We start from the raw sequence: 20,114 nt of genomic DNA on the forward strand, positions 1-20,114 counted from the left end.
AAGATGAACCAGAGTAGTTCGTGTCTCACTTCCAGCAGTTGTCCACAGCGCAATTCAAACAGCGCAGTCCAGTGAATCCGCAGGCGATGCGGGACCCGCGATGGAGTGGAGAAGGAAGGCTGAAGGAAGAGCAAATCCGCCCTGCTTGCAGTCCAACAATCCTTTAGCAAATGAAAACAGGTGAGCAACCCGTGTTAAATTGATTGTGTTGTAGATCAGTTGGAAAAAATTTGATGAACAGAGAAAAAGTACTACAGCTGATTCCAAGACCTATTCTGTTAGAAGCAAGGAACCTCTCATCTGTGCCGAAACCCGGGATTGAACCAGGGACCTTTAGATCTTCAGTCTAACGCTCTCCCAACTGAGCTATTTCGGCCTTCTGATAGCTGGGGTCTTCATACTTTAATTTGAACCATTTAACGAAATAGATGCAGGACCTGGATTTTTAACCTCATATGGTAGAGATATGTTTTAATATGGCTGAGATACCCGCCACCCCCTCTCAACACAATACCCGGAAGGAGGGAAACCGGAAACAGTTCTTGAGTTTTTGGAAGTGGGAGGGAGTGACCCTCCCGGCCGTATTTATTAAAACAAATAAAAAACATTAAACGTTTCATGTTATGTACAATTTCATTACCACATTGCGATGTTTGGCTAACCTTAACATATTCTCTAATACAGAGGTTCTCCTAGCCGAACTAGCATCCTACAAAACATTCTCCAAAATGACTGAAATTGTACATCCTAACGTTTAAGGGCCAACGGCAAGGTCATAACCGGTGTCAAGATCCCTAACCAGACTTACCCCTCCCCCTTGGGAGGGGCGACAGCACAGAGGCTTACCTCAAGTGCAACTACTAACAATTTCCCTTGACTTGACGGGGGCACTTAAGAACTCGACGCCATTTAAAGGTCGTTCGAAAACTCGTGTGAGGTATCTAGAAGGTATCGTGGACCTCCCCCCACCCCACACAACTTACAGCATCTGCCGTCGCAGATGTCACTGGCCCCGGGAAATTCACCAGGAGGGGGCTGTAACCCCTCCTACAAAGGAAGGGGCCTTGACCGCCTTTCCTTTACTTCCGGCGACCCATCCTTAGACGGGACCGCCTCCCCATTGAGGGGCCAATGGCCACCTCTCCCGAGCGCTCCCATCCGTGTTGGGTGACGCCCACTCATAGGGATCTACCAATTAGTGCTCACCGATCATGACCTTACCGCCTACCAAAAATAAATACGACAATGCTACTCAAACATACAAAACATTGGTCGCTACGACCGAAAGGCATGCTTAAAATTTTCAACACTATATCGAATCATTTTATTGAAAAAACCTTCACAACATACACTATTCTTCATTATGGTCAATCCTAAACATGATACCATCACAACCTGTAAACGAAAACAGCAAAACATAATCATAGATCCTCTTTATTACAAAACAACTTGCTGTCCTCAGGGGCTGGTGGGTGGGTCAAAATTGGCTCTTCGTTCTGTCCCGAGCTCACGTGTAGCGAGGAGGTGCAGCTTCGGAGCACAAGAACAAGAGGACGTCTTCTGATCTTGGATCCCTTTTTATCCGTCTTCAGGGCGGGCGTAAACCCGCCCCTGCCTGTCCCGAGGGCGTGGCTGGCTGCGTCGGTGTCTAGGCCAGCCCACTCTAGGGCGGGAAAAGGCGCGCCCCGGCTACGCCGCTACGGGCATACCAGCCGAGACGCGCCTCCCGCCAAAAAATGGCTTCCCGGGGGGATCGAGGTACTCCGCCATACGTTCGGGGGGACCGAGTGGTCGCCCCTTTCCATATGGCTGAGATACCCGCCACCCCCTCTCAACACAATACCCGGAAGGAGGGAAACCGGAAACAGTTCTTGAGTTTTTGGAAGTGGGAGGGAGTGACCCTCCCGGCCGTATTTATTAAAACAAATAAAAAACATTAAACGTTTCATGTTATGTACAATTTCATTACCACATTGCGATGTTTGGCTAACCTTAACATATTCTCTAATACAGAGGTTCTCCTAGCCGAACTAGCATCCTACAAAACATTCTCCAAAATGACTGAAATTGTACATCCTAACGTTTAAGGGCCAACGGCAAGGTCATAACCGGTGTCAAGATCCCTAACCAGACTTACCCCTCCCCCTTGGGAGGGGCGACAGCACAGAGGCTTACCTCAAGTGCAACTACTAACAATTTCCCTTGACTTGACGGGGGCACTTAAGAACTCGACGCCATTTAAAGGTCGTTCGAAAACTCGTGTGAGGTATCTAGAAGGTATCGTGGACCTCCCCCCACCCCACACAACTTACAGCATCTGCCGTCGCAGATGTCACTGGCCCCGGGAAATTCACCAGGAGGGGGCTGTAACCCCTCCTACAAAGGAAGGGGCCTTGACCGCCTTTCCTTTACTTCCGGCGACCCATCCTTAGACGGGACCGCCTCCCCATTGAGGGGCCAATGGCCACCTCTCCCGAGCGCTCCCATCCGTGTTGGGTGACGCCCACTCATAGGGATCTACCAATTAGTGCTCACCGATCATGACCTTACCGCCACAGGTCCGGATAGTTGACCGGCTATCCGGACCCCCCACAAAACTCCTACCTAAAGGTCATGTTTCAATGTTTTTAACCAAGCCAAGAAGTCTCCTATGAGTAACTCATTCCCCACCCGTGACAAATGCACACCATCCCCCAAAAACATACTGTCATCGTTAATACAACTATGCGAGATAGAATGCAGTGTCTTGGAACGGAACAACCTACTCACTTTGTTATTAAGTTTTCTAACAGAATGATTCAAAGCAGGAATCGAGACAGCCCCCCGCCACACTTTACGTGGGATCAAATGAGACCACGCGATTATGCACCCCGGAACTCTCCTTGCTAACCAACTTACCGTGGAAAGCACTGCCTCTAGGAGAAGTCGTCTACCGATGGTGACCAAATCATTGCCCCCTAAATGTACTATGACTACAGACGGCGGTGACCTCGTCCGCCCTAACAAACCCTCAAAGAATGTTTGAAACTGGTCAATACAGAGACCGCCTCTTCCGTAGAAGGACACTCTGTACCCGTATTCCCCAGGTACGTGAATCATGTCACCTGCTTCGAATACGTCTGCGGCACGCCTCACGTATGAGTGGCCCACGACCCACACCTCCTGTCTCACAGCCGGTGACGTCTGACCGCTGGCCTGGTGTTGGGTCGACTGCATAGTCCGCCTCGCCTCGTAGGCTTGCGCAACTGAAAACCAAACAAAAGACAAGAAGCGTGAGTACATTATTACAGCTTCACAACATGTGCAATCGCACATATCTCTTATAACAACTGGAGGACCACCGCCCCACTCGTTTCACTTGTTCAACATTAAGACCCCTGGCTGTAGCTTCGGTGGCAGCCCCAATTCGAAAGGAATGGGTCCCGAATTCGCCCGGGTCCTAGCCCGCTGCGGTAATGGACATTGCAAGCACCCGCTGAAACTGAAACTTCGTCAGTGGGGTGGCGTCTGCGTGTCTCAACAATGTCCCCCCCCATGATGCCACCCTTCGTGCTAGATAATCCTCTAAACACCGTACCGGACACATGGAGGACCCGGGGATCCTTCGAATGATCGTGCAGTCTCCCATCCCATCTTGGTCGGTCTTGGACCTGGCAAAGGAGACAATCATCGTTTCACCCCTTATCTGAACGTGTTCCCGGCACAAACCCCCCACCACATCCCGTTTGTTCCTTGCAACCAGCTCACTTATCCTCATTGCCCCGTGAAATGCCAGCGTAAATGCAGCCCGGAACAAACACGCCTCGAAAGGAGACGAACATGTGGTAGGGAGTGTGGCCATCAACTGGGACAACCTATCCAGACCTATCGGTCGTCTCTCATCTACTCTGCGACCCTCCAGGCGTTGCCACCCACGCAGCGCCTTCTGTACTACAAAAGACGCCGTCGGGTCCTGGATGTTATGGGCCCTGGCAACAAAGGAAATGGCGGCACGATGCCTTTGGGCCGTAGCCACCGACTTCCCAGCCCTACGTAAGAACATCAGAAAATGTACCACCCACTCCTCCTGACCCCAAAGTCCCCCTCTCTCAGTCCCCAAAAAGGCTAAATAGGCCCGAAACGCCCCTTCATATGCCTTCCTCGTCCTGGGTGCTAGACTCTCTCCCACGAGGTGACGAAGTTCGGGGCACCGAGAGACCAGAGAGCTTCGGGGAAGGGTGCCGGCTCTGGGTCCGCTGAGGGAAGGAAACCCGAGAAAGCCTGCATGTGAAAACGAGATAGTGCATCAGCAGCCTGATTCATCACCCCTGGGACATGTTTTGCTCTGAATATCACGTTCAGTTGCATACACAGTAAGACAATTTCTTTGAGCAGCCTCAAAATTAATTTACAACGGGCCGCCTGACTATTGATGCATTCTACAACGGTCATATTGTCAGACCAGAACACGACAGAATGATCTTTGAACCCTTCGGGCCAGGTTCTCAGGGCCACCAGAATGGGAAACAGTTCAAGGAAAGCAATATTACTCGTCAGCCCCTCCTCATGCCACCATGGGGGCCACCTTTGTGCAGACCATTTTGTGCCGAAGATGGCGCCAAAACCTATGCTTCCCGCTGAATCTGTCCATAGACCAAGCTCTTCAGAGGACACGGCTGGTTTGTTCCAGACGACTCGACCATTGAAGTCCGCCAAAAATGCTAACCAAATACGCATGTCCTGGCGGACCTCGGCCGATAACCTCGTGCGATGATGACCCTCCTTTAGGCCAACCATCGCTTGGGCAATTGAACGGGAAAAAGGGCGAGCCATTGGGGTCACCCTCAAGGCAAAGTTCAACTTCCCCACCAATTGCTGCAACTGATGCAGTGTAACCTTAGATGCTTTTAAACATACTTGCAGGGCTGCCCTGAATTTCGACACCTTGCTAGCTGGTAGACGGAAACAGCCCTCACTAGAGTCCAACTCGATCCCCAAAAACTCGAGGCAAGTCGTGGGACCCACAGTTTTACCTGGTGCCAATGGCACGCCAAATTGACCCATCAACACACAGAATTCAGCCAAGGCCTGGGCACATTCGGGATTTCCGGCGGGTCCAAGAAACAGAAAGTCATCAAGGTAATGCATCACATTTCGGAAACCCGATTTCTTTGTGAACACCCATTGCAAAAAAGTGCTAAACTTTTCAAAGTATGCACACGATATAGAGCATCCCATTGGCATACATCTATCCATGTAATATGATCCCTGAAACATGAATCCCAGAAAACGCTGGTCATCAGGGTGTACCGGGAGCAACCGGAAAGCTGACTCGATATCTGATTTTGCCATCAACGTCCCGGGCCCCAGGCGATTCAAAATGGCTACTGCCTCATCAAATGATGCGTACCGCACCGAACATACTTCTGGATCAATTGCATCGTTTACCGAAATACCCCGTGGGGCTGACAGATTATGGATTAGTCGAAACTCACCTGGGTCCTTCTTGGGGACCACCCCTAACGGAGAACAGATAAAATACGGTACCGGGGGTACAATAAACGGCCCGGCGACCCTTCCCTTGCTAACCTCCTTCTGGATCTTATCCTGTACTACAGATGTATGATGCAAGACGGAAAGTTGATTTCTGCACGTCCCGGTACCCTGAAAGTCCCCCACCGGGATGCGGAAACCATATGAAAAACCGTTCCGCAGCACCCCAGCAGAGATACGATCTGGGTACTCGCTGAGCCAAGGAGTCATCGCCAAAGTATCAATCGGGGTCGGTAAAGGCGCCCCTCGGCCTAAATTAGGCTTGTTTGGCGCCTCCCTTACCCCCATTCTCACTCGTTTTGGCTCTACACAAGGACTCAGGATGGGACGACCCGCAGTTGCTGCATTCGTGTTTGAATTTACACGATCCCGGAGGCCTGGTACATTTTCCCTTGTTGAAATTGAAGCAGAAACCCCTTTTCCCCGTGTTGCCGGCAGGTCTCGGGTAATCGTCGGTGCTCGTACCTGACCGAAAGGGCGTCCCCACATTTTGGCGGGAGTAATCAACAACATTGCTCCCTACTAACGGCATTTTCAACATTCCTGACTCTTTCATTTTGTCCCATGTCACAGAATCGTAACAATCCCACGTTAAACCTTTGTTATGTTCCTTTTCTTTCCTAAACAAGTTGTCATAACAGAACCAATGGTTACCCTGATACGCTGTCGAGTAACTCATAATTCGTGACTGATAAATGGGAAACTCAGGAAGCAACTCGGGCCTACGTTCCCCCAAAATCGATGTAAGAATAGCCCACGCATTGCCCCAGTTGCCAATATTCTCATTTACCTTAAAGGCGGCCATTTTTGCGCGCCAAACACCCGGATGCATTAGGTCTTTCTGACTCTTAACATGCTCCACCTCATAATGATCAACAAGCAAGGAGAAAATATTCACATACTCCCCCGCCCAGATCTTTTCCTTTATTGCTAAAGGCACATGTTGTCCCAATCTCTCTCTACGAGAGGGTGCTGACTCGTCCCTTGCGATCGGCAATGGCCGCTTACCTGAACCGGACGCTGCTTCCGCCGCTTGCGGCTTGTCTATCCCTGCCAACGGCGCGGTCACTTTAGCTGCATCTCTCCTCTCACGCAGCCCTTTTATCAGCGCCTGTGCCTCGGCAGCCGTGGCGCCCTCACTACTATCCCCCAACCATGCTGCTAGCTGTGCCGCCAGCTCGGGGGGCATATCTTCATTGGATGTCGGGGTGACGACAACGGGGATTGGATTCCCCTCCATCGGTACTGGGGTCGGCGCCTCGAGCGGGGCAGAGGGAACCGGGACGTCTCCACCGGCTGGAACCCTTCTCGGCCTCTTAGGTCTCCCTCCAGCCGGCGAAGGGCCCGAACCCTCCTCCCCATCTCGCTCCGCCAACCGTTTCTTTATGTCGGACATCTCTTTGAAAAGGGCCCGCACCATCTGATCGGTCGTCATTCTCTTTGCGCCTTTCTTGGGCATCTCTCCGACGAAGTATCTAGAAGACAAAGAAAAAGATCAAAACGCTCAAAATTGGCTCTTCGTTCTGTCCCGAGCTCACGTGTAGCGAGGAGGTGCAGCTTCGGAGCACAAGAACAAGAGGACGTCTTCTGATCTTGGATCCCTTTTTATCCGTCTTCAGGGTGGGCGTAAACCCGCCCCTGCCTGTCCCGAGGGCGTGGCTGGCTGCGTCGGTGTCTAGGCCAGCCCACTCTAGGGCGGGAAAAGGCGCGCCCCGGCTACGCCGCTACGGGCATACCAGCCGAGACGCGCCTCCCGCCAAAAAATGGCTTCCCGGGGGGATCGAGGTACTCCGCCATACGTTCGGGGGGACCGAGTGGTCGCCCCTTTCCAGGAGTCCTGTATCATTCCGCAGTTACCTGGTGCAATGGGTAAATAGCATTTTTGGGATCCAGGTTAGGTAGTTGTTTTTTTAACTCTGAATGGACTATCACTATATTACCCAGATATATTTGGCATGAGTAGGTAAGCAATGTCATCTGACTACTGACATCTGTGTTCAAGGGGAAGTGGAATGTGATGCAGACAAGAGTTTACTTTACAAAAAAGGACGAAATGGGAAACATTCATAGTCAAACCTGAAGGCAAGATAGGTGGAAGAAAGTTTAAAAGGTGGACAGAAAGCAAAGTCTATGCTGAATTGATCATTTTGTAGATCAGTTGATAAAAATGTTGATAGAGAAAAAAGTACTACAGCTGATTCCAAGACCTATTTTGTTAGAAGCAAGGAACCTCTCAACTGTGCCGAAACCCGGGATTGAACCAGGGACCTTTAGATCTTCAGTCTAACGCTTTCCCAACTGAGCTATTTTGGCCTGCTTATATCTGTGGTCTTCATACTTTAATTTAAACCATTTAACAAAATAGATGCAGGACCTGGATTTTTAACCTCATATGGTAGAGATATGTCTTAAGGAGTCCTGTATCATTCCCCAGTTAACTGGTGCAATGGGTAAATAGCATTTTTGGGATCCAGGTTAGGTAGTTGTTTTTTTAACTCTGAATGGACTAGCACTATATTACCCAGATATATTTGGCATGAGTAGGTAAGCAATGTCATCTGACTACTGACATCTGTGTTCAAGGGGAAGTGGAATGTGATGCAGACAAGAGTTTACTTTACAAAAAAGGACGAAATGGGAAACATTCATAGTCAAACCTGAAGGCAAGATAGGTGGAAGAAACTTTAAAAGGAGGACAGAAAGCAAAGTCTATGTTGAATTGATCATTTTGTAGATCAGTTGATAAAAATGTTAAAAGAGAAAAAAGTACTACAGCTGATTCCAAGACCTATTTTGTTAGAAGCAAGGAATCTCTCAACTGTGCCGAAACCCGGGATTAAACCAGGGACCTTTAGATCTTCAGTCTAACGCTCTCCCAACTGAGATATTTCAGCCTGCTTATAGCTGTGGTCTTCATACTTTAATTTAAACCATTTAACAAAATAGATGCAGGACCTGGATTTTTAACCTCATAAGGTAGAGATATGTTTTAAGGAGTCCTGCATCATTCCGCAATTAACTGGTGCAATGGGTAAATAATATTTTTGGGATCCAGGTTAGGTAAGTTTGTTTTTTTTTAACTCCGAAAGGACTAGCACTATATTACCCAGACGTATTTGGCATGAGTAGGTAAGCGATGTCATCTGACTACTGACATCTGTGTTCAAGGGGAAGTGGAAGGTAATGCAGACAAGAGTTTACTTTACAAAAATCATGGAATCGGAAATATTCATTGTCAAACCTGAAGGTAAGAGAGGTGGAAGCAAGTTTAGAAGGAGGACATAAAGCAAAGTCTATGTTAAATTGATTGTGTTGTAGATCAGTTGATAAAAATGTTGATAGAGAAAAAAGTACTACAGCTGATTCCAAGAACTATTTTCTCAGAAGCAAGGAACCTCTCAACTGTGCCGAAACCCGGGATTGAACCAGGGACCTTTAGATCTTCAGTCTAACGCTCTCCCAACTGAGCTATTTTGGCCTGCTGCTAGCTGTAGTCTTCATACTTTGATTTGAACCATTTAACTAAATAGATGCATGACCTGGATATTTGACCTTATATGTTAGAGATATGTTTTAAGGAGTCCTGTATCATTCAGCAGTTAACTGGTGCAATGGGTAAATAATATTTTTGGGATCCAGGTTAGGTCATTTTTTTTTTAACTCCGAATGGACTAGCACTATATTACCCAGACGTATTTGGCATGAGTAGGTAAGCAATGTCATCTGACTACTGACATCTGTGTTCAAGGGGAAGTGGAAGGTAATGCAGACAAGAGTTTACTTTACAAAAAAGCATGAAATGGGAAATATTCATTGTCAAACCTGAAGGTAAGAGAGGTGGAAGCAAGTTTAGAAGTAGGACATAAAGCAAAGTCTATGTTAAATTGATTGTGTTGTAGATCAGTTGGAAAAAATTCGATGAATAGAGAAAAAGTACTACAGCTGATTCCAAGACCTATTTTGTTAGAAGCAAGGAACCTCTCAACTGTGCCGAAACCCGGGATTGAACCAGGGACCTTTAGATCTTCAGTCTAACGCTCTCCCAACTGAGCTATTTCGGCCTTCTGATGGCTGGAGTCTTCATACTTTAATTTGAACCATTTAACAAAATAGATGCAGGACCTGGATTTTTAACCTCATATGGTAGAGATATGTCTTAAGGAGTCCTGTATCATTCCCCAGTTAACTGGTGCAATGGGTAAATAGCATTTTTGGGATCCAGGTTAGGTAGTTGTTTTTTTAACTCTGAATGGACTAGCACTATATTACCCAGATATATTTGGCATGAGTAGGTAAGCAATGTCATCTGACTACTGACATCTGTGTTCAAGGGGAAGTGGAATGTGATGCAGACAAGAGTTTACTTTACAAAAAAGGACGAAATGGGAAACATTCATAGTCAAACCTGAAGGCAAGATAGGTGGAAGAAACTTTAAAAGGAGGACAGAAAGCAAAGTCTATGTTGAATTGATCATTTTGTAGATCAGTTGATAAAAATGTTGATAGAGAAAAAAGTACTACAGCTGATTCCAAGACCTATTTTGTTAGAAGCAAGGAATCTCTCAACTGTGCCGAAACCTGGGATTAAACCAGGGACCTTTAAATCTTCAGTCTAACGCTCTCCCAACTGAGATATTTCAGCCTGCTTATAGCTGTGGTCTTCATACTTTAATTTAAACCATTTAACAAAATAGATGCAGGACCTGGATTTTTAACCTCATAAGGTAGAGATATGTTTTAAGGAGTCCTGCATCATTCCGCAATTAACTGGTGCAATGGGTAAATAATATTTTTGGGATCCAGGTTAGGTAATTTTTTTTTTTTAACTCCGAAAGGACTAGCACTATATTACCCAGACGTATTTGGCATGAGTAGGTAAGCAATGTCATCTGACTACTGACATCTGTGTTCAAGGGGAAGTGGAAGGTAATGCAGACAAGAGTTTACTTTACAAAAATCATGGAATCGGAAATATTCATTGTCAAACCTGAAGGTAAGAGAGGTGGAAGCAAGTTTAGAAGGAGGACATAAAGCAAAGTCTATGTTAAATTGATTGTGTTGTAGATCAGTTGGAAAAAATTCGATGAATAGAGAAAAAGTACTACAGCTGATTCCAAGACCTATTTTGTTAGAAGCAAGGAACCTCTCAACTGTGCCGAAACCCGGGATTGAACCAGGGACCTTTAGATCTTCAGTCTAACGCTCTCCCAACTGAGCTATTTCGGCCTTCTGATGGCTGGGGTCTTCATACTTTAATTTGAACCATTTAACAAAATAGATGCAGGACCTGGATTTTTAACCTCATATGGTAGAGATATGTTTTAGGGAGTCCTGTATCATTCCGCAATTAACTGGTGCAATGGGTAAATAATATTTTTGGGATCCAGGTTAGGTCATTTATTTTTTTTTAACTCCGAATGGACTAGCACTATATTACCCAGACGTATTTGGCATGAGTAGGTAAGCAATGTCATCTGACTACTGACATCTGTGTTCAAGGGGAAGTGGAAGGTAATGCAGACAAGAGTTTACTTTACAAAAAAGCATGAAATGGGAAATATTCATTGTCAAACCTGAAGGTAAGAGAGGTGGAAGCAAGTTTAGAAGGAGGACATAAAGTAAAGTCTATGTTAAATTGATTGTGTTGTAGATCAGTTGGAAAACTTTGATGAATAGAGAAAAAGTGCTACAGCTGATTCCAAGACCTATTTTGTTAGAAGAAAGGAACCTCTCAACTGTGCCGAAACCCGGGATTGAAACAGGGACCTTTAGATCTTCAGTCTAACGCTCTCCCAACTGAGCTATTTCAGCCTTCTGATAGCTGGGGTCTTCATACTTTAATTTGAACCATTTAACAAAATAGATGCAGGAACTGGATTTTTAACCTCATATGGTAGAGATATGTTTTAAGGAGTCCTGTATCATTCCGCAGTTAACTGGTGCAATGGGTAAATAGCATTTTTGGGATCCAGGTTAGGTAGTTGTTTTTTTAACTCTGAATGGACTAGCAATATATTACCCAGATATATTTGGCATGAGTAGGTAAGCAATGTCATCTGACTACTGACATCTGTGTTCAAGGGGAAGTGGAATGTGATGCAGACAAGAGTTTACTTTACAAAAAAGGACGAAATGGGAAACATTCATAGTCAAACCTGAAGGCAAGATAGGTGGAAGAAAGTTTAAAAGGAGGACAGAAAGCAACGTCTATGTTGAATTGATCATTTTGTAGATCAGTTGATAAAAATGTTGATAGAGAAAAAAGTACTACAGCTGATTACAAGACTTACTTTGTGAGAAACAAGAAACCTCTCAACATTGCCGTAAACCGGGATTGAACCAGGGACCTTTAGATATTCAGTCTAACGCTCTCCCAACTGAGCTATTTCGGCTTGCTGCTAGGTGTAGTCTTCATACTTTGATTTTAACCATTTAACTAAATAGATGCATGACCTGGATATTTGACCTTATATGTTAGAGATACGTTTTAAGGAGTCCTGTATCATTCAGCAGTTAACTGGTGCAATGGGTAAATAATATTTTTGGGATCCAGGTTAGGCCATTTTTTTTTTAACTCTGAATGGACTATCACTATATTACCCAGACGTATTTGGCATGAGTAGGTAAGCAATGTCATCTGACTACTGACATCTGCATCTGTGTTCAAGGGGAAGTGGAAGGTAATGCAGACAAGAGTTTACTTTACAAAAAAGCATGAAATGGTTAATATTCATTGTCAAACCTGAAGGTAAGAGAGGTGGAAGCAAGTTTAGAAGGAGGACATAAAGCAAAGTCTATGTTAAATTGATTGTGTTGTAGATCAGTTGGAAAAAATTTGATGAATAGAGAAAAAGTACTACAGCTGATTGCAAGACCTATTTTGTTTGAAGCAAGGAACCTCTCATCTGTGCCTGAACCCGGGATTGAACCAGGGACCTTTAGATCTTCAGTCTAACGCTCTCCCAACTGAGCTATTTCAGCCTTCTGATAGCTGGGGTCTTCATACTTTAATTTGAACCATTTAACAAAATAGATGCAGGAACTGGATTTTTAACCTCATATGGTAGAGATATGTTTTAAGGAGTCCTGTATCATTCCGCAGTTAACTGGTGCAATGGGTAAATAGCATTTTTGGGATCCAGGTTAGGTAGTTGTTTTTTTAACTCTGAATGGACTAGCAATATATTACCCAGATATATTTGGCATGAGTAGGTAAGCAATGTCATCTGACTACTGACATCGGTGTTCAAGGGGAAGTGGAATGTGATGCAGACAAGAGTTTACTTTACAAAAAAGGACGAAATGGGAAACATTCATAGTCAAACCTGAAGGCAAGATAGATGGAAGAAAGTTTAAAAGGAGGACAGAAAGCAAAGTCTATGTTGAATTGATAATTTTGTAGATCAGTTGATAAATATGTTGATAGAGAAAAAAGTACTACAGCTGATTCCAAGACCTATTTCGTTAGAAGCAAGGAACCTCTCAACTGTGCCGAAACCCGGGATTGAATCAGGGACCTTTATATCTTCAGTCTAACGCTCTCCCAACTGAGCTATTTCGGCCTGCTTATATTTGTGGTCTTCATACTTTAATTTAAACCATTTAACAAAATAGATGCAGGACCTGGATTTTTAACCTCATATGGTAGAGATATGTTTTAAGGAGTCCTGTATCATTCCGCAATTAACTGGTGCAATGGGTAAATAGCATTTTTGGGATCCAGGTTAGGTAGTTGTTTTTTTAACTCTGAATGGACTAGCACTATATTACCCAGATATATTTGGCATGAGTAGGTAAGCAATGTCATCTGACTACTGACATCTGTGTTCAAGGGGAAGTGGAAGGTAATGCAGACAAGAGTTTACTTTACAAGAAAGCATGAAATGGGAAATATTCATTGTCAAACCTGAAGGTAAGAGAGGTGGAAGCAAGTTTAGAAGGAGGACATAAAGCAAAGTCTATGTTAAATTGATTGTGTTGTAGATCAGTTGGAAAAAATTTGATGAATAGAGAAAAAGTACTACAGCTGATTCCAAGACCTATTTTGTTAGAAGCAAGGAACCTCTCAACTGTGCCGAAACCTGGGATTGAACCAGGGACCTTTAGATCTTCAGTCTAACGCTCTCCCAACTGAGCTATTTCGGCCTTCTGATAGGTGGGGTCTTCATACTTTAATTTGAACCATTTAACAAAATAGATGCAGGACCTGGATTTTTAACCTCATATGGTAGAGATATGTTTTAAGGAGTCCTGTATCATTCCCCAGTTAACTGGTACAATGGGTAAATAGCATTTTTGGGATCCAGGTTAGGTAGTTGTTTTTTTAACTCTGAATGGACTAGCACTATATTACCCAGATATATTTGGCATGAGTAGGTAAGCAATGTCATCTGACTACTGACATCTGTGTTCAAGGGGAAGTGGAATGTGATGCAGACAAGAGTTTACTTTACAAAAAAGGACGAAATGGGAAACATTCATAGTCAAACCTGAAGGCAAGATAGGTGGAAGAAAGTTTAAAAGGAGGACAGAAAGCAAAGTCTATGTTGAATTGATCATTTTGTAGATCAGTTGATAAAAATGTTGATAGAGAAAAAAGTACTACAGCTGATTCCAAGACCTATTTTGTTAGAAGCAAGGAACCTCTCAACTGTGCCAAAAACCGGGATTGAACCAGGGACCTTTAGATCTTCAGTCTAACGCTCTACCAACTGAGCTATTTCGGCCTGCTTATAGCTGTGGTCTTCATACTTTAATTTAAACCATTTAACAAAATAGATGCAGGACCTGGATTTTTAACCTCATATGGTAGAGATATGTTTTAAGGAGTCCTGTATCATTCCGCAATTAACTGGTGCAATGGGTAAATAATATTTTTGGGATCCAGGTTAGGTCATTTCTTTTGTTTTTTTAACTCCGAATGGACTAGCACTATATTACCCAGACGTATTTGGCATGAGTAGGTAAGCAATGCCATCTGACTACCGACATCTGTGTTCAAGGGGAAGTGGAAGGTAATGCAGACAAGAGTTTACTTTACAAAAAAGCATGAAATGGGAAATATTCATTGTCAAACCTGAAGGTAAGAGAGGTGGAAGCAAGTTTAGAAGGAGGACATAAAGCAAAGTCTATGTTAAATTGATTGTGTTGTAGATCAGTTGGACAACTTTGATGAATAGAGAAAAAGTACTACAGCTGATTCCAAGACCTATTTTGTTAGAAGCAAGGAACCTCTCAACTGTGCCGCAACCCAGGATTGAACCAGGGACCTTTGGATCTTCAGTCTAACGCTCTCACAACTGAGCTATTTCGGCCTTCTGATAGCTGGGGTCTTCATACTTTAATTTGAACCATTTCACAAAATAGATGCAGGACCTGGATTTTTAACCTCATATGGTAGAGATATGTTTTAAGGAGTCCTGTATCATTCCGCAGTTAACTGGTGCCATGGATAAATAGCATTTTTGGGATCCAGGTTAGGTAGTTGTTTTTTTAACTCTGAATGGACTAGCACTATATTACCCAGATATATTTGGCATGAGTAGGTAAGCAATGGCATCTGACTACTGACATCTGTGTTCAAGGGGAAGTGGAATGTGATGCAGACAAGAGTTTACTTTACAAAAAAGGACGAAATGGGAAACATTCATAGTCAAACCTGAAGGCAAGATAGGTGGAAGAAAGTTTAAAAGGAGGACAGAAAGCAACGTCTATGTTGAATTGATCATTTTGTAGATCAGTTGATAAAAATGTTGATAGAGAAAAAGTACTACAGCTGATTACAAGACTTACTTTGTGAGAAACAAGAAACCTCTCAACATTGCCGAAAACCAGGATTGAACCAGGGACCTTTAGATATTCAGTCTAACGCTCTCCCAACTGAGCTATTTCGGCCTGCTGCTAGCTGTAGTCTTCATACTTTGATTTGAACCATTTAACTAAATAGATGCATGACCTGGATATTTGACCTTATATGTTAGAGATATGTTTTAAGGAGTCCTGTATCATTCAGCAGTTAACTGGTGCAATGGGTAAATAATATTTTTGGGATCCAGGTTAGGTCATTTTCTTTTTTTAAATCCGAATGGACTAGCACTATATTACCCAGACGTATTTGGCATGAGTAGGTAAGCAATGTCATCTGACTACTGACATCTGCATCTGTGTTCAAGGGGAAGTGGAAGGTAATGCAGACAAGAGTTTACTTTACAAAAAAGCATGAAATGGTTAATATTCATTGTCAAACCTGAAGGTAAGAGAGGTGGAAGCAAGTTTAGAAGGAGGACATGAAGCAAAGTCTATGTTACATTGATTGTGTTGTAGATCAGTTGGAAAAAATTTGATGAATAGAGAAAAAGTACTACAGCTGATACCAAGACCTATTTTGTTAGAAGCAAGAAACCTCTCATCTGTGCAGAAACCCGGGATTGAACCAGGGACTTTTAGATCTTCTGTCTAACGCTCTCCCAACTGAGCTATTTCAGCCTTCTGATAGCTGGGGTCTTCATACTTTAATTTGAACCATTTAACAAAATAGATGCAGGACCTGGATTTTAAACCTCATATGGTAGAGATATGTTTTAAGGAGTCCTGTATCATTCCGCAGTTAACTGGTGCAATGGGTAAATAGCATTTTTGGGATCCAGGTTAGGTAGTTGTTTTTTTTAACTCTGAATGGACTAGCACTATATTACCCAGATATATTTGGCATGAGTAGGTAAGCAATGTCATCTGACTACTGACATCTGTGTTCAATGGGAAGTGGAATGTGATGCAGACAAGAGTTTACTTTACAAAAAAGGACGAAATGGGAAACATTCATAGTCAAACCTGAAGGCAAGATAGGTGGAAGAAAGTTTAAAAGGAGGACAGAAAGCAAAGTATATGTTGAATTAATAATTTTGTAGATCAGTTGATAAAAATGTTGATAGAGAAAAAAGTACTACAGCTGATTCCAATACCTATTTTGTTAAAAGCAAGGAACCTCTCAACTGTGCCGAAACCCGGGATTGAACCAGGGACCTTAAGATCTTCAGTCTAATGCTCTCCCAACTGAGCTATTTCGGCCTGCTTATATCTGTGGTCTTTATACTTTAATTTAAACCATTTAACAAAATAGATGCAGGACCTGGATTTTTAACCTCTTATGGTAGAGATATGTTTTAAGGAGTCCTGTATCATTCCGCAGTTAACTGGTGCAATGGGTAAATAGCATTTTTGGGATCCAGGTTAGGTAGTTGTTTTTTTAACTCTGAATGGACTAGCACTATATTACCCAGATATATTTGGCATGAGTAGGTAAGCAATGTCATCTGACTACTGACATCTGTGTTCAAGGGGAAGTGGAATGTGATGCAGACAAGAGTTTACTTTACAAAAAAGGACGAAATGGGAAACATTCATAGTCAAACCTGAAGGCAAGATAGGTGGAAGAAAGTTTAAAAGGAGGACAGAAAGCAACGTCTATGTTGAATTGATCATTTTGTAGATCAGTTGATAAAAATGTTGATAGAGAAAAAGTACTACAGCTGATTACAAGACTTACTTTGTGAGAAACAAGAAACCTCTCAACATTGCCGAAAACCGGGATTGAACCAGGGACCTTTAGATATTCAGTCTAAAGGTCTCCCAGCTGAGCTATTTCGGCCTGCTGCTAGCTGTAGTCTTCATACTTTGATTTGAACCATTTAACTAAATAGATGCATGACCTGGATATTTGACCTTATATGTTAGAGATATGTTTTAAGGAGTCCTGTATCATTCAGCAGTTAACTGGTGCAATGGGTAAATAATATTTTTGGGATCCAGGTTAGGTCATTTTTTTTTTTAACTCCGAATGGACTATCACTATATTACCCAGACGTATTTGGCATGAGTAGGTAAGCAATGTCATCTGACTACTGACATCTGCATCTGTGTTCAAGGGGAAGTGGAAGGTAATGCAGACAAGAGTTTACTTTACAAAAAAGCATGAAATGGTTAATATTCATTGTCAAACCTGAAGGTAAGAGAGGTGGAAGCAAGTTTAGAAGGAGGACATAAAGCAAAGTCTATGTTAAATTGATTGTGTTGTAGATCAGTTGGAAAATATTTGATGAATAGAGAAAAAGTACTACAGCTGATTCCAAGACCTATTCTGTTAGAAGCAAGGAAACTCTCAACTGTGCCGAAACCCGGAATTGAACCAGGGACCTTTAGATCTTCAGTCTAACGCTCTCCCAAGGAGCTATTTCGGCCTTCTGATAACTGGGGTCTTCATACTTTAATTTGAACCATTTCACAAAATAGATGCAGGACCTGGATTTTTAACCTCATATGGTAGAGATATGTTTTAAGGAGTCCTGTATCATTCCGCAGTTAACTGGTGCCATGGATAAATAGCATTTTTGGGATCCAGGTTAGGTAGTTGTTTTTTTAACTCTGAATGGACTAGCACTATATTACCCAGATATATTTGGCATGAGTAGGTAAGCAATGGCATCTGACTACTGACATCTGTGTTCAAGGGGAAGTGGAATGTGATGCAGACAAGAGTTTACTTTACAAAAAAGGACGAAATGGGAAACATTCATAGTCAAACCTGAAGGCAAGATAGGTGGAAGAAAGTTTAAAAGGAGGACAGAAAGCAACGTCTATGTTGAATTGATCATTTTGTAGATCAGTTGATAAAAATGTTGATAGAGAAAAAGTACTACAGCTGATTACAAGACTTACTTTGTGAGAAACAAGAAACCTCTCAACATTGCCGAAAACCAGGATTGAACCAGGGACCTTTAGATATTCAGTCTAACGCTCTCCCAACTGAGCTATTTCGGCCTGCTGCTAGCTGTAGTCTTCATACTTTGATTTGAACCATTTAACTAAATAGATGCATGACCTGGATATTTGACCTTATATGTTAGAGATATGTTTTAAGGAGTCCTGTATCATTCAGCAGTTAACTGGTGCAATGGGTAAATAATATTTTTGGGATCCAGGTTAGGTCATTTTCTTTTTTTAACTCCGAATGGACTAGCACTATATTACCCAGACGTATTTGGCATGAGTAGGTAAGCAATGTCATCTGACTACTGACATCTGCATCTGTGTTCAAGGGGAAGTGGAAGGTAATGCAGACAAGAGTTTACTTTACAAAAAAGCATGAAATGGTTAATATTCATTGTCAAACCTGAAGGTAAGAGAGGTGGAAGCAAGTTTAGAAGGAGGACATGAAGCAAAGTCTATGTTACATTGATTGTGTTGTAGATCAGTTGGAAAAAATTTGATGAATAGAGAAAAAGTACTACAGCTGATACCAAGACCTATTTTGTTAGAAGCAAGAAACCTCTCATCTGTGCAGAAACCCGGGATTGAACCAGGGACTTTTAGATCTTCTGTCTAACACTCTCCCAACTGAGCTATTTCGGCCTTCTGATAGCTGGGGTCTTCATACTTTAATTTGAACCATTTAACAAAATAGATGCAGGACCTGGATTTTAAACCTCATATGGTAGAGATATGTTTTAAGGAGTCCTGTATCATTCCGCAGTTAACTGGTGCAATGGGTAAATAGCATTTTTGGGATCCAGGTTAGGTAGTTGTTTTTTTTAACTCTGAATGGACTAGCACTATATTACCCAGATATATTTGGCATGAGTAGGTAAGCAATGTCATCTGACTACTGACATCTGTGTTCAATGGGAAGTGGAATGTGATGCAGACAAGAGTTTACTTTACAAAAAAGGACGAAATGGGAAACATTCATAGTCAAACCTGAAGGCAAGATAGGTGGAAGAAAGTTTAAAAGGAGGACAGAAAGCAAAGTATATGTTGAATTAATAATTTTGTAGATCAGTTGATAAAAATGTTGATAGAGAAAAAAGTACTACAGCTGATTCCAATACCTTTTTTGTTAAAAGCAAGGAACCTCTCAACTGTGCCGAAACCCGGGATTGAACCAGGGACCTTAAGATCTTCAGTCTAATGCTCTCCCAACTGAGCTATTTCGGCCTGCTTATATCTGTGGTCTTCATACTTTAATTTAAACCATTTAACAAAATAGATGCAGGACCTGGATTTTTAACCTCTTATGGTAGAGATATGTTTTAAGGAGTCCTGTATCATTCCGCAGTTAACTGGTGCAATGGGTAAATAGCATTTTTGGGATCCAGGTTAGGTAGTTGTTTTTTTAACTCTGAATGGACTAGCACTATATTACCCAGATATATTTGGCATGAGTAGGTAAGCAATGTCATCTGACTACTGACATCTGTGTTCAAGGGGAAGTGGAAGGTAATGCAGACAAGAGTTTACTTTACAAAAAATCATGAAATGGGAAATATTCATTGTCAAACCTGAAGATAAGAGAGGTGGAAGCAAGTTTAGAAGGAGGACATAAAGCAAAGTCTATGTTAAATTGATTGTGTTGTAGATCAGTTGGAAAAAATTCGATGAATAGAGAAAAAGTACTACAGCTGATTCCAAGACCTATTTTGTTAGAAGCAAGGAACCTCTCAACTGTGCCGAAACCCGGGATTGAACCAGGGACCTTTAGATCTTCAGTCTAACGCTCTCCCAACTGAGCTATTTCGGCCTTCTGATAG

General features: G+C 43.0%; 5 non-coding genes across 5 annotated transcripts; all 5 read right to left on the bottom strand.

Annotated features, from left to right (window-relative positions):
- Nucleotides 1–303: 303 nt before the first annotated feature.
- Nucleotides 304–376, bottom strand: TRNAF-GAA (transfer RNA phenylalanine (anticodon GAA)). Its single transcript has one exon. It is a non-coding gene; the product is annotated as a tRNA-Phe (tRNA).
- Nucleotides 377–9,520: 9,144 nt separating this feature from the next.
- TRNAF-GAA (transfer RNA phenylalanine (anticodon GAA)) lies at nucleotides 9,521–9,593 on the bottom strand. The gene has a single exon. It is a non-coding gene; the product is annotated as a tRNA-Phe (tRNA).
- Nucleotides 9,594–10,685: 1,092 nt separating this feature from the next.
- Nucleotides 10,686–10,758, bottom strand: TRNAF-GAA (transfer RNA phenylalanine (anticodon GAA)). Its single transcript has one exon. It is a non-coding gene; the product is annotated as a tRNA-Phe (tRNA).
- A 2,846-nt stretch (nucleotides 10,759–13,604) lies between these two features.
- TRNAF-GAA (transfer RNA phenylalanine (anticodon GAA)) lies at nucleotides 13,605–13,677 on the bottom strand. Its single transcript has one exon. It is a non-coding gene; the product is annotated as a tRNA-Phe (tRNA).
- A 6,354-nt stretch (nucleotides 13,678–20,031) lies between these two features.
- Nucleotides 20,032–20,104, bottom strand: TRNAF-GAA (transfer RNA phenylalanine (anticodon GAA)). The gene has a single exon. It is a non-coding gene; the product is annotated as a tRNA-Phe (tRNA).
- Between the last annotated feature and the right edge of the window lie 10 nt (nucleotides 20,105–20,114).

The sequence above is a fragment of the Lissotriton vulgaris genome, chromosome 8 (assembly GCF_964263255.1).
Source record: "Lissotriton vulgaris chromosome 8, aLisVul1.2, whole genome shotgun sequence".
Classification (NCBI taxonomy): Eukaryota; Metazoa; Chordata; class Amphibia; order Caudata; family Salamandridae; genus Lissotriton; species Lissotriton vulgaris.